Consider the following 16,283-nt stretch of genomic DNA (forward strand, 5'->3'; position numbering starts at 1 on the left):
GAGAAAAAATACCATATTTTTCCCACTAACGTGTAAGATAGAATCTAATGCACAGAATTTTCTGGGAATAAAACATTTTAGGAGTTCTTCTTTCAGAGATCAAATAGGGTTGTCAGTATGCTCATGTGTCTTTCTTGAAGGTCTTCTTATAGAACTGCTCCGGTCTATTTTGCTGCATTATGATCCTGAATGAGGAGAACTGCACATACATCATGAAAGTAAACAAGAAAGCATGTTCTTCATACCCCTCTGAATACGAGTACCGGCATCCTGAGGCTGTTCCACAGTTCATTCTTCACAAGCTTTATTTCTAGCTAGCATTCTGCCACTATCACAGGCTTATTTAAGAGACATTTCTGAAACTGTGTATCCATATGTTACGTATTCCAAAACAATTACATGGAAGAGCAAAAAACGCCAGTGCCTATTCAGTAACTCCTCCATAAATTTGGTGGTGGCGGTGACTGGGGGAGGAGTTAATGATTTTATTCAAAAAAGTATGACCAGAAAGAAGTTTCCATAGACATATACAACTCTTTCACCACACAGTACTTGTATATTGACAATACAGAAATACAGACCTGAAAGTTCAAATTCTATTTTTTCCAAATTTTAGGTTATAAATAAATGCTGCTGAGATTACAAATGGTCTACTGCCAAAACAAGTAGTACAAGTTTCTAAAATAAATACATCCACGTAAATCCTCCACTCAGCATTACATAGTGTGAAAGCAATTATAATTATAGTCTCTCAGCCATGAAATCTCTCTGGTACTCATCATACTCCAACTTAAATATCTTTCACAAACATCCCGAAGAGTAAACTCTTAATTCACTAAAAATATCATTTAAGAATATAAGAAAAACTCTACTGGCTTAGATCAATGGTCTTTATTCTGTCTCTGACAGCAGCAATGAGAGACTCTATTTAAGAATAATACAAGCACCTAAAACTTCTGTTTCTTTCGTGATATGAGGGAATCATTTGAGATCTAAGAGGGTACGCCCCTACATATTCACTTCAGAAACCCTTGTTTATGGACCCCTTGTGCATGAACGTGCAGTCCCATTCCAGTCTGTTGTGGTTTAAGCCCAGGCCGTAAATCAGAACCACGCAGTCTACTTCCCCCCCCACCTTTCTTCCCTCTGCTTCTGGAGGGACAGGGAGGAGAATCAAAAGAATGCAACTCCCATGGGTTGAGATAAGAACAGTTTAATAACTAAGGTATAACACAAAACCACTACTGCTACCACTAATAGTAATAATGATAAAGGAAATAACAAGGAAGAGAATACAACCGCTCACCAACCGGTACCTCCCCCCACCCCGCAGTGATCCAGCCCTTCCGGGAACTCTCAGTTCTACATCCTGGGCATGACGATGATGTGCTGTGGTATGGAATACCTCTTTGGCTAGTTTGGGTCAGGTGTCCTGTCCCCGCTTCCTCCCGGCTTCCGCTCCTCCCTGGCAGAGCATGAGACTCACAAAGTCCTTGGTCAGTCTAAACATCTGTGTTATCAACTCTGTTCCCAGGCCGAAAGTCAAAAACACAGTGCTGCAGCAGCTACTAAGAAGAAGAAAAAATGACTGCTGCTGCTGAACCCAGGACACAGTCCCATTCCAAACTTGATAATATCCTTTAATATCTAGATGCAACTCTAGAAATAATTTCCCTTTCTGTGAGTTGCTTTTCTCACCGCTAAAATTTTTTCTCACTTTTGTCCTGCATAATACAGCCCAACATTTCTGGTTTTCTGTATTCTGTGGAAAATAGACAATCATGAAATCCATAATGAAGGTACCAATCCACAAAGCATGAGATAATGACTCTATAAATATGTGGCAAAATTCTGGCAAAATGGTCTTCAAAGATCACTCACATGGATTGTGACAAGAGCAGATATGCTTAGACCCCACCACAACTTATTTCTGGTCTCAGTAAAAAAAAGTAATTTGTATTTATTTTCACCCCTATCTCGTTTCATGTTTCTTTTCCTAAAATAATTTGCAATTTTAGCTCTCCTCTGAGGATGTCATTCTCAGCAAAGGGAAATTCATAATGAATGTTCATTAATGTTCTTTATCAATTCATTAAAGCTGCTTGTGCACTATGTTAATGAACATCTTTGATAAACATTTGGATTTGTTGTGCATGAACTGCTGATGAATAGTCATTAAACTGTCCTTTAATGTATTCATTATGACTGCTTATTAATTTCTCATGAATTATAATAAAATTCAAGATGCTTTAGCGGTCATCCATAAACAAAGAACAATCATTCACAGTATGTATTACTTATTAGAAATAAATTAATAATATAAATTTATTTATAATGATTAATGCACAGAAAATGTACTCTGTTCTGGCAGTAACAATAAAAATCTAAGTCAACTTCAGAAAAAAACTACTGAAAATTATCTTATAATTTGGAGACATACTTTCACTTACTCATCATCTGACAGCCAACTTCAATCCATATTGCTGCTGAGTGGCACTTCATTTCTTCTGTACGTGTCTAAAGATGTATGGATCTGCCCAGCAGTTGAACACCTCTCTTCTCTATACTGCTAATATTAGGGGAATACCTTCTGCCAGGAGTATAGGTAGCCAACACACACTCATCACACACTTACATTAACTAAATGTTAAGTAATGCAAAAGCTTGTGCTCAAAAACATTCAAACACATCAGAATTACAGCAGTTTATACTTAATTTCCTTGTCCTGTGCATAGCTGTCATTACTCAGTCACATTAAGCCTTCCCTACCAAATCCCATAGCCTCAAGTGTCAAGTTGGTCATCCTGTTTCTATTCAAGGAAAGAAAGAAGCAATGAAAACAGTGCAAGTAAAAGAATGCAGTAAGTCTCTGTATGCATCACAGTCTCACAGCAATTGCTGCAGCTGGAAAAATGTGAGGTAGGCTAGTCATGATAAATGGTACAGGAATGTCAAAAAGATGCTATCATATGCAAAAAAACATTCACACAAGGTAGTTTCTGAAAAATTGGACAGTAGCAAAAGAGGAGACTTTCAACACAATCACCATAAAGGGCTCACAGAACAAATAGATAATGTGGTTTCATTTCAGTAAGCTCAAGTTTGATGAACTTCCCCAAAACAAAATTCAAACCAAGGTGAGATCTTCTGGGCCTCATCATCAGTGTATTAGTTTCACAGTTTGGTATTTCCACAGACTTCAGTGGTAACTTCTAATCTCCAGCAATATGTTTGTATAAGTATGTACTGTCTATACTAAAATACTCAGCCATTCAATAATGTCATTATTTTCCATTCTCTAATAGACTACTCAGAAGTAATTTAACAAATTAGTCAGAAAACTCATGTACTCTTCTTATTTCTGTTTTATAGAAAGAGGAGTTAGCACTCTGTTCAAGGACCGGATCTATTCACATAGGAAGGAGGTACAGGATTTCAGGCTTTCCTCTCTCATAGCCCATCCAGGGCCAGACACATCTCAGATCCAATGCACAGTGTGTTACTCACACAGCCATTCAAAATCACTTGTAAATAAGAACATCCATTGTAGTCCTAGCAGATTTCCATAATGTAAATGAGAAGAAAATCTATACTGGGGAGGGTTCAATCTAATTGCTTCTCTTTCCTTGATCTTCTTTTGTAGCCTTTTTTAATTACCTTTTCTCTTCTTACTGGAGTTCCAATTTTTATTATTATTTTTTTCCCCCACATAGTTACTTCGCCCTTTTCCCTTCTTTTCTTTTTCCAAAACTTAAATGTGAAAGAAATTCAGTGGTTTATTTGAATTTCCTCCTTCGAATCAAGCAAGACTAGTAACTTCAGTAAAACTGCAATCATTAATATTCTTAAACTAAAACCATACTAAAGAATTTAGGTAAAGAAAGAACTTCTGACTTCTCAGTTTGGTTCAGTTGCAAAAGCTCTGAAAAGGGAGAGAAAGACAAGGACCTGACAGGCAACAGGGCTGCTAGCAGGGAGCACCCATTAACATCCTATTTCAGTGCCAGAGACATCAGACTCTGGTGCTAATGCCTGACAGGAAGCTTGCAAACACTTCATGAAGGGGACAGTCCCAGATCAGATCTCCTTAACAACATCATAAACCAAAAAGATAATTACAATTATTACTGAAAAAGTTCAGGTTTAACATCCAAGTATATTTATGTCAGTATACACTTGATTTAAAATGCTACAGATGTGCATAAATAATCTTATATTAATTATTAATATTAAATTTATATTATTAAATATTAATTAATTTAATGTATAAATATTAATTATTAATTATTATTAATACCTCAGATATTTATTTTAGCATCAAGTCCATAATACAGAAATAAAAAGAGAATATTTGCTCTCAAAATTCAAAGCTGTGCTAATGTGAGTTAAGATCATACATCAAAAGGTAGTATGAGCTAAAGCTGCTTAATTTAGTAAAATAAACTTTTTTTTCATTATTTAATTATCTAAGAGTAATCAAAAGTGGTATCTGCATTTTCCCCAGATAAGGAAGCAATTCGAGAAACAAGGCTGACTAAGCAAGAATACCTCCTAAGATTCTTTTCTCTGGAATAAGCTAAGTTGGTAAGTATAATTTGGAAGAGCATATCATTAAAATACACACATGTGGAAGTAGTAGCTGTAAATTAAAAGAAAAAAAAACAACTTAAGTCATCCTAAAATATACTTGCAAAGAATTTCTTTAACCATTGAAGGTCTCCGTAGAAAGATTAAAGCCCTTTCACACATGTGGGCACTTTTTTTGTTGTATTATAAACTGACATTAGCTTTGTTTGCTGTTTATATCATCGAAGGCAGAAGAGATAGTAGCTCTTCCATATTTATGCAACATTCATGCAAAATGCTTCTTCAGGTGCTGAGTGTTTTTCTGAAGACTAGACTTCTTTGGGGAAGGAAGGGTTGCCTGACACTGAGTGGAAATTAGAATAGTTCCAACACTTTTCACACTGGTTGAGGTGGGGGGATTTAAAGATACATTAGAATTTAGAGCCTGAATTAATGCATTATCTATATTAAAAATTGAGCATCTGTGTTTGTGAAAGTATATCCTTATATAAAATGATATAATCTCATAAAGATGACAAAACACTGCTTCCATTTATGTCAAAAGTATGGATTGTCTACCACGAATTGGTAGACTTCGCCTAAGTCAATATACTTCCATTAAATGGATTTTTTAGTATGTTTATTTAAAAGAACCAACCAAACAAAAACAACTAATAAAAAAAAAAAAGTTTCTGTGACACTACTCCAACATCAGAAAATATCAAAAGTACTTTTTATACTATAAGAGCTGATTTTGAGTAACTGAATTAGTGACTATCCAGTTTGCCCTTTCCTTTTTGTTAGTTAGAGGCTGAACATTCTTCAAATACTGGTTAAATTTAGAATCACTTCTTTTCTCATGCTACATTTAATTCGCCATCCTGAGGGACTCTGTGCCCTACACATGCTCTCTGTATCATGTACTGCTAAACTGAAGTTTAGAAGGGAAGACTGCTAGGAGAGGTAGATTGCCCAACTAGGAGGATGCTAGGAGTAACGAAGCTTTGGAAGTTCACAGAGGGTAATTTCGGTAGACAGCATTGGGTGTAATAAACTTAATGACTAAAAGACACCTACTTGGGACTACAGCTGAGGGGAGAGGCACTGTGTCTCTTTACCCTCCCTGACACCCTTCAGAAATGTCCAGAGCTCCATGCCTTCTCACACTTCCACTCTGGAATCCACAAAGCATGGTTGCACTATGCAGTACTTTGCACAGACAAAGAACCACTCTTGACCTCTGAGTACAGTTATCTCCACTCTTCATATATTTAGGCAATATCCACTCTGAAATTAGTCTTTCTCTCCCACTGTTTGCCTTCATGCTTCAGGAGCCTTCTCCTGAGGAGTGAAAGACGGTTTTGGCCTTATCCCAGCAACTGAGCACACACTATAAGAAGTGAAATATTCACAGAATTATCTGGGTAGTAGAAATGACAATTCTTCTGTCCTTTTCTTTCTGAACAGAAGATTATCCAAGTGACCCAAGACTGGTATCATTTACACTAGTAAGAATATGAATTCAGATGCTTCTGTAACTTCCATTACAAAAACCATCGAATAACCTCAGAGAGCAGGTCATCCCGCTGAGACAAGAACAGATAGTAGCAAATACCTAACCTCTGTCTCAAGCATGAGTGAATTCATACACGGTCAGTGAAGTCCCCCTTCCACTCCCCCGTCCTCCACATGCTTTGATTTATGAAAAAAAAATCCAACAATCAAACCCCAAAACCCCCAAACCCCCAAACAAAACAAACAAACAAACTATAAAAGTCAGACAATATTAGTCTTTGAGCACTGAATGAATTTGTATAGTAACAGATCAAGTAAACAGTCTTATGAGATATTAATTTAAAATTGCTATTTTCTAAAACTTAGCATCTACTATCAGTAGGATTTTTTTTTCTTAATTGCTCTTTATAATGCAATATTGAGTACTCCTCAAACCCTCGACATAGAAAGTAACTCTCTACAGCTGAAGTTAACTGACGATTTGTCAGCCATCTACACTGGAAGTAGCTGAACTAGCAGGGGGGATGGAACTAGATGATTTTATATGGTCCTTTCCAACCCTAACCATTCTATGATTCTATGATAGTAATAAAGCAACTTTTCACAATCCCATTATTTAAAGTAAGAGGAAGAGCTACTATTTCTCAAAAATTGGCAAGAGAAGTCTTTGTATTATTACTGCTTCCAGACCTGGAATGTGTCTAGTTCTAGGAAAACATTAATTCTGGTTCAGCACACAGTTAGTTAACATCCAGAGTAATATATTCAAACTTTCATGCTGCATTCTCCTTTGGGAAGTTGAATATACGACTTTTAAAGATGCCCTCTCTCTGGTTCAAATTAACCAGGATTTCTCTCTGCCACTGTGCTGCTACTTATGCTTAACTGAGAACTAAGGAATCAAAAACAGTTTCAAAAGGGAGTCAAATCTACTAGGAACATGAGTTATCTAAACTTCACACAGATAATATCAGCTTCACTACCAACTTTCTTAAAACAGCTAAGAAGAGTTGCATTCCCTTGTCTACTCCAACAATATTCTGTCATCTGCAACCCAATTTTACATCTGGCAGTCAGTTACATATGGGGAAGATTTGGAAGGGAAGAAATAAGAGAAAGGATTTAAACATGGCAAAGAAAAAGTAAGAGGTGTCCAACTTGTGGGTTTGTCTCACGATTTTGAGAGAACAAACAGAACAGATCAAAAGCACCACTGATTGTACATATTCTTATTCCAATTTGATGTAGGCATATTTGCCTATGAAGTTGAAATAACAAACTTTAAAATGTCACATGGGAGGAGCATTCTTTCATCCCAGCACAAAGTATTTGCGCTTTTCTTCATGATTTCTTCAATGCTTTTCTTCATCTGAATGTACACTGGAATATAAGTCTTTACTCAGTCTGCTGTGTCAAATTTGAATTCAGTTTTAAAGAACAGTGCTTGTAAAATCCTGATACTAGCTCCAAGACCTACTGCAAGTAATGTTAAGTGGTTTTAGAGAGTCCAAATAAAGGTTTCTAAGGCAGTACTTTCCATCTCTGTAACTTCCTCTCATGTGCACTCTTCGGTGAATCACTGAGAGTTTATTTCCAAATACTTCCAGGTCCCAATGAAAGTTGCATTTCAACATGTCCTTAGCATTTTTGAGTTTCCAATTTCTGCTTGTGTAATGGAGATAAAAATTCTTTTACTTTTAGAATGACACTGATGTTGAAATGAACGAATGTCCACCAGGAATACAGATATGACAGAAACAGATAACTGATCCATCATGTGTGCATTTATTTCTTTAATGCAGGAACTTTAATGTAGAAGATTTAGCTGTATCTTAAATTTGTAAGCAGGAATGGTCATAATGTGCTGTGCAAAGAACTTAATAGAAACTGCAACTTGGTCAGGTCAGTATAGTACTGGAACTAATACAAATAATTCTTTGTTTCCCATAGGAATTTTAGAAAAAAAATTTCATTTTTATCTTTTCCTGTAGACTTTTGGTTCTTCCACTGATGAAGTAGAATTAATCATATTGTATTTAAGCTTTCACAAAGTGCACTTGTAGATTTGAGTTACCTAGCCTGCTGCTTCGTGACAAGTTGCAAGTCTGAGCCTTAGGCCTCTCTCTTTTATTCTGTGAGGCTTTTTCCACATTTCAGCATAATTCATGGCATACTCAAGTCTCCAGTTCCCACCTGGCAGGTAAAAGAAAAGAAGCCCTCTTGTAGGTACTAAGGCTGACCTACTTCACTTTGTGTAACAGTCATGCGTCTCTCATGTGTTTCTGATATCTTCACAGCTCATCACCATCATCCCTTCACAAAATCCCTCATTGGATTATCATTCCCTAAAGCTCTGAGCTGTCCCCAGGAAAAACTGCAGGTAACTGCACTTTGGGAAAAACTAAGATGGCAAAACTACAGCTAATGCCATCTTGGCAAAACTAGGCCACAGTCTGTCATACTATAGATAAATTATTACTGCTCCAAGAAGGAGTCTAAGGACTGACATTTTTACATTTTTCCTCCTGCCTTTTGGGATAAAAACTCAGATCCAGCCTCTGAGTGCTCCTAGATGGAAACCTTATGCTGAAACAGTTGCCTGGGTGCAGCTACCTGGACTATGTTCGCAGGCCCAGCTCTTCCAGCGTAAGATGTAGGAACTGTTACAGAACACGCATGCCCTTGATCTGCTCTTTTGTATGTCTCTGCCTTCTTCTTATAATTCCAGCTGCATATGACCCCCACAGGCACCTCCAAACTACTGGAAGCAGAACTGTCTGAACTGCTGGCACTGCTTCTCCACGCATACACTTTTCCTCTTGCAGAATTACTGCCTTCATTCTGCTATCACCTCTACTGCCTGCAGTGTTCAGGTTCCTAGAGAACTATCAGCTATTTCTAGCTGACAAGCAAGTTTTACTCACTCAAAGTTACCCAAATAACCATCACCAGGCTTGAGCTGTGACAGCTGCAGATTTTTCCAGGCTAAGACAAAAGGAATTTAAGGTCTGAAAAACCTGCTGGGACTGAGTATCCTGACATTACCATACCTATACAGCACAGCTAATTACTCCATTGACATGGATCCTACTGTTCTCAGAAATCAATGACAATTTTCCAGTTTTTGTCAGTCTTCTCCCACATTTCATAGCTCACCCTGACTTTGTTCTTCATCATTATATTAAAACATACCCTAAGTAACTTTCCAGCAACAGCATTCTAGTTGTAGCACTACAGTCCATGTAGTAGGTAGGGTTTTCTTCCCTGCATCTAAATTATGCAAAAATTGCTGAGCTGCAGTATTTAATACCTGTTGAGAATCGATCAAATCTACTCTTGCATCTCTGAGTCAGCAGCAGCAGGAAAAGAGTATTGATTGACTGGCAAGGGCAGCAAAACAAAGCACATCAAGAAGAGTCCCCTGAATAGGTCACAAACAAGAGTTAAAATAAAAACAATTACATATTTAAAAAAAAAAAAAAAGAAAGAAGAAAAAAACAAACAGGAATTCCCTCATACACCAGTCACCACAAGGCACTGAAACAACCAGTTTTCACTGAATTCTCATTGTCACTTATCTGGAATTTCTGTCTTCCATGGATATAATGCAAACCCAAAGTAGGTGATAATACTGCAATTTATGAAGCACCATTTACAAGTCGTTAAATTTACACCACATGAATTTTCATTTAAAAAGCTGAATGACATACAGTCTGTACAGCTCATGCAACATTTAGTGTATTTCTAAAAGCAGTTCACTGTGGAATTCCAAAAGTACATATTTTTACCACATAAAATTAAAATTAATCCCTGATTATTTCAGATTTTAAATTAATAGGAAAGAACAATACATAAAAATATAGCACCTTTTTACATTCTCATTAATGATAACGCAGCCTCATAGTATTTGAAGAGCTCTTTCACAAACCCATGAAGTTCAGTTATGCTGTTTACATACAGCATAACCGTAACTTTAAATGTAATACATAAGAGAAATAAACTTTAAAATACCTATTTTCTCCTCAATGCTATTTAGACTTTTTATTTTCAAAAAGCTGACTGCTTTTCCAGCAGCAACAGCTGGAAATCTATTACTACTAAACTGTCAGAGCCAAGAAACGGAGATGGTGGATCTTCAGTCTCTGCTAGTGTGGCAGCTTTCATGAGCTCGATTTTAGAAAACACATAAAAACTTTTGGACAGCAAATACTATCATTTACACTATCACAGACTCATCTATTGCCAACTGGAAGTCGTATCTAAAATACAATATGTTGTGCTATCTGTGCCTTTAAAAGGAAGGTAAGTGTGGCACATTATTGGGAGAGCTACCTTAAGATGGGCAGCATTGCTGTCCTGCAGAGGATGGAAGCAGGTGCACTGGCAGAATAGATATAAAGCTTTAAAGTTTCACAATAATTTTGACTTCAGGAAGACACTTTGTGCCCGATCTGACCACATATTTATTCTCCTTTTCTAGGCGGTGTCAGTTACATGCACAGCATGACCTCATACTTTCTCACAGCACACTGTTAAGTACCACAGCACTGAAAATGCAGTCCTCTCGGGAGACGGTGGACTCGCTCCCCAGCGCTACCTCAGCCACCACGGGCACAGGCAAACAGGCAACGGGAGAACTGCCGCCCCGCTGCCCTCCCTCCCGCCGCGGGAAAACCGCCTCCACCTCGGACTTCAGCCGGCGCCGGGCTTCCAAGCTGGAAGTGGGTGCAGTGCCTCAGACAGGCGCAGGAAAGCACCGAGTGGAGGGTGCGACAGGAAAATGGGAGGCGCCGAATCCCTTCGTGGTGTTGGAGCTGCGCACCCAAGCACGACCGCCCTCCTTGAGGGAGCCGGTTTGTGTGCCAGCAGAGAGCCCTAAGGCCGAGGCAGACCTTTCAACATCTCCGGAGGGCTAATTACACGGTTCCGGAGGACTCATTACCTATTCAAGAGGTGGGACTCCGGCATCCCATCTCACTTTTTCTCACTTTGTATCACGTTACTGTGTCTCCTCTCCAACCCCTCCTGCCTCGGGGCACTTTGGGAAAGCAGATCTGACAATTTGATAAAATGGCTGAAAAACAAATTCCTCTAAGCCCTGTCAAGTGCTTCAGTCCCGTCTTCTGGTGCTTCAGTCCCGTCTTCTGCTGCTGCCTGGACAAATGCTTTATTCTCAGTTGAGATGTCACCTCAGTAAACAGAGAAATCCAGGCCTTGGTGACACACACTCTTCTGTCCAAGTAAAACAGCAAAGGACTACCTAAACCAACTCCTACCTTCCCCCCTTCCCCCCTCCCCCCCATTATTCCTCCAGCTGGACATTCAGTGTCCCCACTGCAGGTTTTCACTGCAGGAAAGAAGAGAGCTGACTACCACTTGATACCAAATTAAAATAGTATTTCACTCTGTATACAGACTTAGACATAGGGCTAAAAGGATCCTTAAACTGGCATTTTATTGTGTATGGAGACAAACATGAACAAGGCTACAATGATTCTCAAGGTAAGGAAGACATGAAACAAGAGAACCAGATGTCTTCTCTCAAATAGATGTACTTTTATCATATGTGTATTAGTTAAAAATGTGATGGGAGTGACAGACGAGGTCACTTTTGAGCTTTAAAGTGAAGCTTTACTGTACTACTTCACGAGAACACTTGCTGCTAAAGGCCGGATCCTACTAAGCACCATAACCACAAATGCAGACCTCAGTCTTTACCCTTCTCTCAGCATAACGACCCGCTAGAAGTAGCCGCAGTGAGGGTGAACCGGAATGACCCTCACACCTGCTGCAGTGGGAGCCGAGGTCCTCCTGCTCCTCCTCCTCGTCTGGCTTTGCTAGGCGGCGCCCGATCTTTCTAGGTTGCCTCCCCCCTCTACCGCCTCTGCTGCTCTGTCCTTCTCAGCCACCGCCGGTTCGCAGCCCCAGTTCCTGCGCGAGCCCGGCCCAGCGACTCCTGCGGGCAGCAATGCCGCCACATCTTGCGCTGCCCCATGGCTTTGCCTCGGTGGGTGGGCGGTGCGTTGGGGCGCAGTGCCTGGTTGCAGGATTCCAGTGTGTGGTGTTGGGTGCAAGGTGGTCCGGTACTGGCAACACCCGGATTAGCACAGGTTTAGCATGGAGAAGTTGCAGGCTTTGCTTTGGCTGCCGTGTATATGCTCCTGAGGTGGGTGAAGCAAATGGACTATGCACTGCTACTTTGTAACTTTCCTAAAATGACTATTAACATATTTAATGTTAATAGACATGAAACACTGCATTCATGTATTCATTAACACTTCCTATCCATAAAGCTGTTGTCTCATGTGTAGAAAAAGAGAAAGTATGCCATTTTGCACCTCTCCTGTGAAGACAGACTTGAGAGAGCTGGGCTTGTTCAGCCTGAAAAGAAGGCTCAGGAGACACCTTAGAACAGTCTTCCAAAGACCTAGAACAGCCTACCTGAAGGGGTCTACAAGAAATCTGGAAAGAGACTTCCTTCAGGGGCATGTAGTGACATTACAAGGGGAAATCGCTTCAGGATGACAGAGGGGAGATCTAGATTAGATATTTAGATTATCGGTGGTGAGACACCGGAAAAGGTTACCCAGAGAAGCTGCGGATTCTCCATCCCTGAAAGTTTCAAGGACAGATTGGAAGAGGCTTTGAGCAACCTGGTCTAGAGGAAGATCTCCCTGCCCATGCCAGGGGAGTTGAAACTAGATGATCTTTAAGGTATCTTCTGATTCCTTTAGATATTCCCTGTGTGGAGTTTGTAATGTTTAATATCAAATCTACTTATTTCAAGACAGTTATGTTATTCAGGATGTCTGATTCAGTGGAGTGACACAAAGTATGCTGCAATCAAGATTACAAATGTTAGCTACACTTGGTAGGTCCACAGTGGTTGCAACAGGTGGTTTGGTCACAGCACCGGGTACTGCCTAATACCAGCCCCGCCACATGCTGGGCACGGACAGCTCAGCCTCCTCACTCTCTTCCAAACATTTGCAGTTGCTGGGGTTTTATGCTTGTGTTAAGTGGAGCCACCTACTCACCCTCTCTCCTCTGCCAGTCTGGCTACTCAGGGGGCAGTCACACTCTGTGAATCAACTGAGGGAGAACCATTCATATCACCTGCTGAGCCCCTCATACACTGATTGCTGTATGGCCAAAATTAAGGACACCTTCTAGTCCCTTTGGTTCTGAGACACAGTCACCCTCTCAAGCAGCAGCTGTGGGCAGCAACAGCCACATTATTCCCCTAGCTTCACATCTCCTTCTTCTTCGATGCAGGGGTTTATTTGGTCAGTCATAATCTTCTGAGGGAAGTACAGCAGGCTCTATTAAGAAATCAAAGTGGTTTTTCTGTGTTTAAGGTGGTTATATTGCTTCTAAATTAGCAGAAACAATTGCTTCCTGTTAGTGGAGAGAGACTTATGAGTCAAGTATGCATATGGAGTTTCTTCAGACTTCAGTTTGACATGTTTTTTAAGAAATATCAGTGTAAATAATCTATCATGGCAAATTTATGGAGTGATGTTTTCTATAGAGTTATAAAAACAGTGAAGTAAGCACTGGAACCAAAAATAATAGGAAAGAGAGACATACTCTGTACAGATTAATTAGGGCTGAGACCTAAATCTGTTAGCGTGTGAAGGTAGTGGTGCGTTTTTCTGAAAAGGTAAATACTGGCCTTTATTTGTCAAAAACTCCAAAGCCAAAAAGTGTCATAATTATTATTCCCTAGAGATCCTGTTCATTTTTTTAGATGCCTATATTCTGTATGGAGTGCCAGCAGGTGTCGTTATCTTCCATATGCATTTATACCATCTCTATCGAATGTTGCCTGTGTATGCATTTTCTGTCAGTTCATAAAGACTATTCCGTGTCTGCCCAATGTTTCAATTTCTCTTGTATTACTTAACAAGGCTGGAATTCCAATTACATTCTTTGCATAAGTGTCCATTGAATTCTTAATCTACAGTATTCAGATTTTTTTTTTTTTTTTTTTGGAAGGTTGGAGAGTCTATAGGAATATATTCATGACTTTTTTGTCACAAACATTCATGTAAAAATCATTTGTCACCTTGCTCTATACTACAGTAGAATATTTGGTTTGAAATAATGTGCCTCCAGTTGCACCCACATGGACAAACTGGGAAGGAAAATGTGGACTATGCCTAAAATGCAAAAGATGAGAAGATTGTCTTGAGTAAATATATCTCATTTGTGAGGCACTGAAACAGCAAGGTGTTTCTTGTTGGATTTAGGGTTTATTATGGGTTTGCTGGTTTGATCTTTTAAAGGGCCTGAAATTCATAATTTATTTTTATTCCTGTTAAGCACAGAGCTCTGCTAGCTCACAGAGCGAAGCAGATGCAAGCTTGTTTTCTGTTTTTCAGAAAGAATAGCTCCCCTGTTGTCATTTCCAAGTTAAAGACTAATTAGATTTACAGAGATATTTCCAGGAAGATGAACATAAAATACAAGGGCCTAATCCTGAGAAACACTGAAAACTTGCAATGCCAGTGAAACCAGTGCCAATAATAGGAGATTTGCTTCTTTATTTTCTTTCCCTCTGAGGCCAGTTTCACCTTCCCTATAACGGGGCCCATGCTGAGGCAAAAAATTAAATTTCAAAGATAATCTCTTAAATATCAGCAGTTTCAAGGCAGGTTACATACTTTGCCTTGAGAGAACACGGACTTTTTTTTTTTTCCTTACCAGAACAAGAGGAATTGTTCCATACCCTGCAAACAGTTCTTTTATGCTTTGTAAATCAGTATTGACATATTGCATCATTAGCCAAAACAAAGAAATAGAAATCATCAGACTGTGTTATCTTTCTGACAAAAGGAATTTTCAAACTTTTTTTTTTTCTTTTGTTCCTAGTAGACAGCTAGTGTTTGAGGTGGTGTTGATATTGCTATGGTCTGAAACACTTTTCAGAAAATTGAAAATCAAGCTTTGAAAATACCAAGGCATTTCAGAGTATTTCATAGGTTACTTATATAAAGTTGGAAGGGACCATTAGATAATCTGATCTAATTTAATCTAATCTAATCCTAATCTAATCTAATCTCCATCATGCTAAAATGTATGCATTTTCTGAACCTACATATTATGTCTTTGCTGAAGTGAATCTTCCCCAAAACTCATATTTGAGAAAGGTCTTTGCCTCAAATCCTGGTGTGGCCTTTTGCTAGTTTGCCTCAGTGGTTAACTTCTTATTATCTTGGCATTATTTCCAGTCTTGTCTATCTTCTAGCCAGTGATTATTTTATATTTCTCTATCTACATAAGAATGGCTTCATAATTAGCTTTTTCTTTGCAAATATTTTTCATCTTCAATGGAATATTCAAGATAGTTTTCTACTTCTTTGGAAAAGTAGACTGAGCTGTTTTAAATGTCTTACTAAAACATGACTTTTTCAATGTAAATTTTTTAGCTTTTCTGTGATTGTTCCTATATTTCAACACCCTATCAGAACTGTGTGGTTTAGTCATGTAATTGTAAAATACATAGCATTCATACAAAAAAGGGCTGGGAAGATACTAGGCAAAGTTGTCCAGTTCATCCACCACTCTAGGGCAGGATCAGCTGTAGACATTGTTGATCCAGGTTTGTTTAATTTTTCTTAAAAACTTCTACCACTGGAGAGCCTATAGCCTCTCTAGACAATCTATTCCAGCACTTAACTATCTTTAGCATTAGAAAGTCAGTCTTCTAACTAAAATGGGGCATGATACGCCAGGTAGGGCCTTCTTAATGCATAAGAAACAGAGCATAAGGATTTTTTCACAGTCTGGTTATCCCTTAGAGTAACATATTTGATTTTTACAGCAGCACAGCCCTTCACTTGTTTTCAGCTTAAAATTCACAGTAGGTACTGAAGCTCTTTTCTGTAAAATTAATATCCAGCCAGTAGTTTCCCTTTTTGTATTTGTTTAGATGGCTATCCTAATACTGTTTTCTCCAGCCTTGTATAAAGAGATAAAATGACTCCATTCATATTCACTACTACCACTTTTGTACATTTCTAGGTCTCATCAGCTCCTTTGGGTTACAACACAGCACTAAAACTGAGTTAGTTTTGTTGCCTTATGACTGCTTAACTCTCCCCAGTGATTCAGCTTTTCAAGAATGTATGTAATCTTTCAATAAGACATTTATTATTCCTAGGGATGCAAGCCAGTACTGTGTAGTAGGGAGCTGTCAA

Source organism: Psittacula echo (assembly GCF_963264785.1).
Source record: "Psittacula echo genome assembly, chromosome: 1".
Lineage (NCBI taxonomy): Eukaryota > Metazoa > Chordata > Aves > Psittaciformes > Psittacidae > Psittacula > Psittacula echo.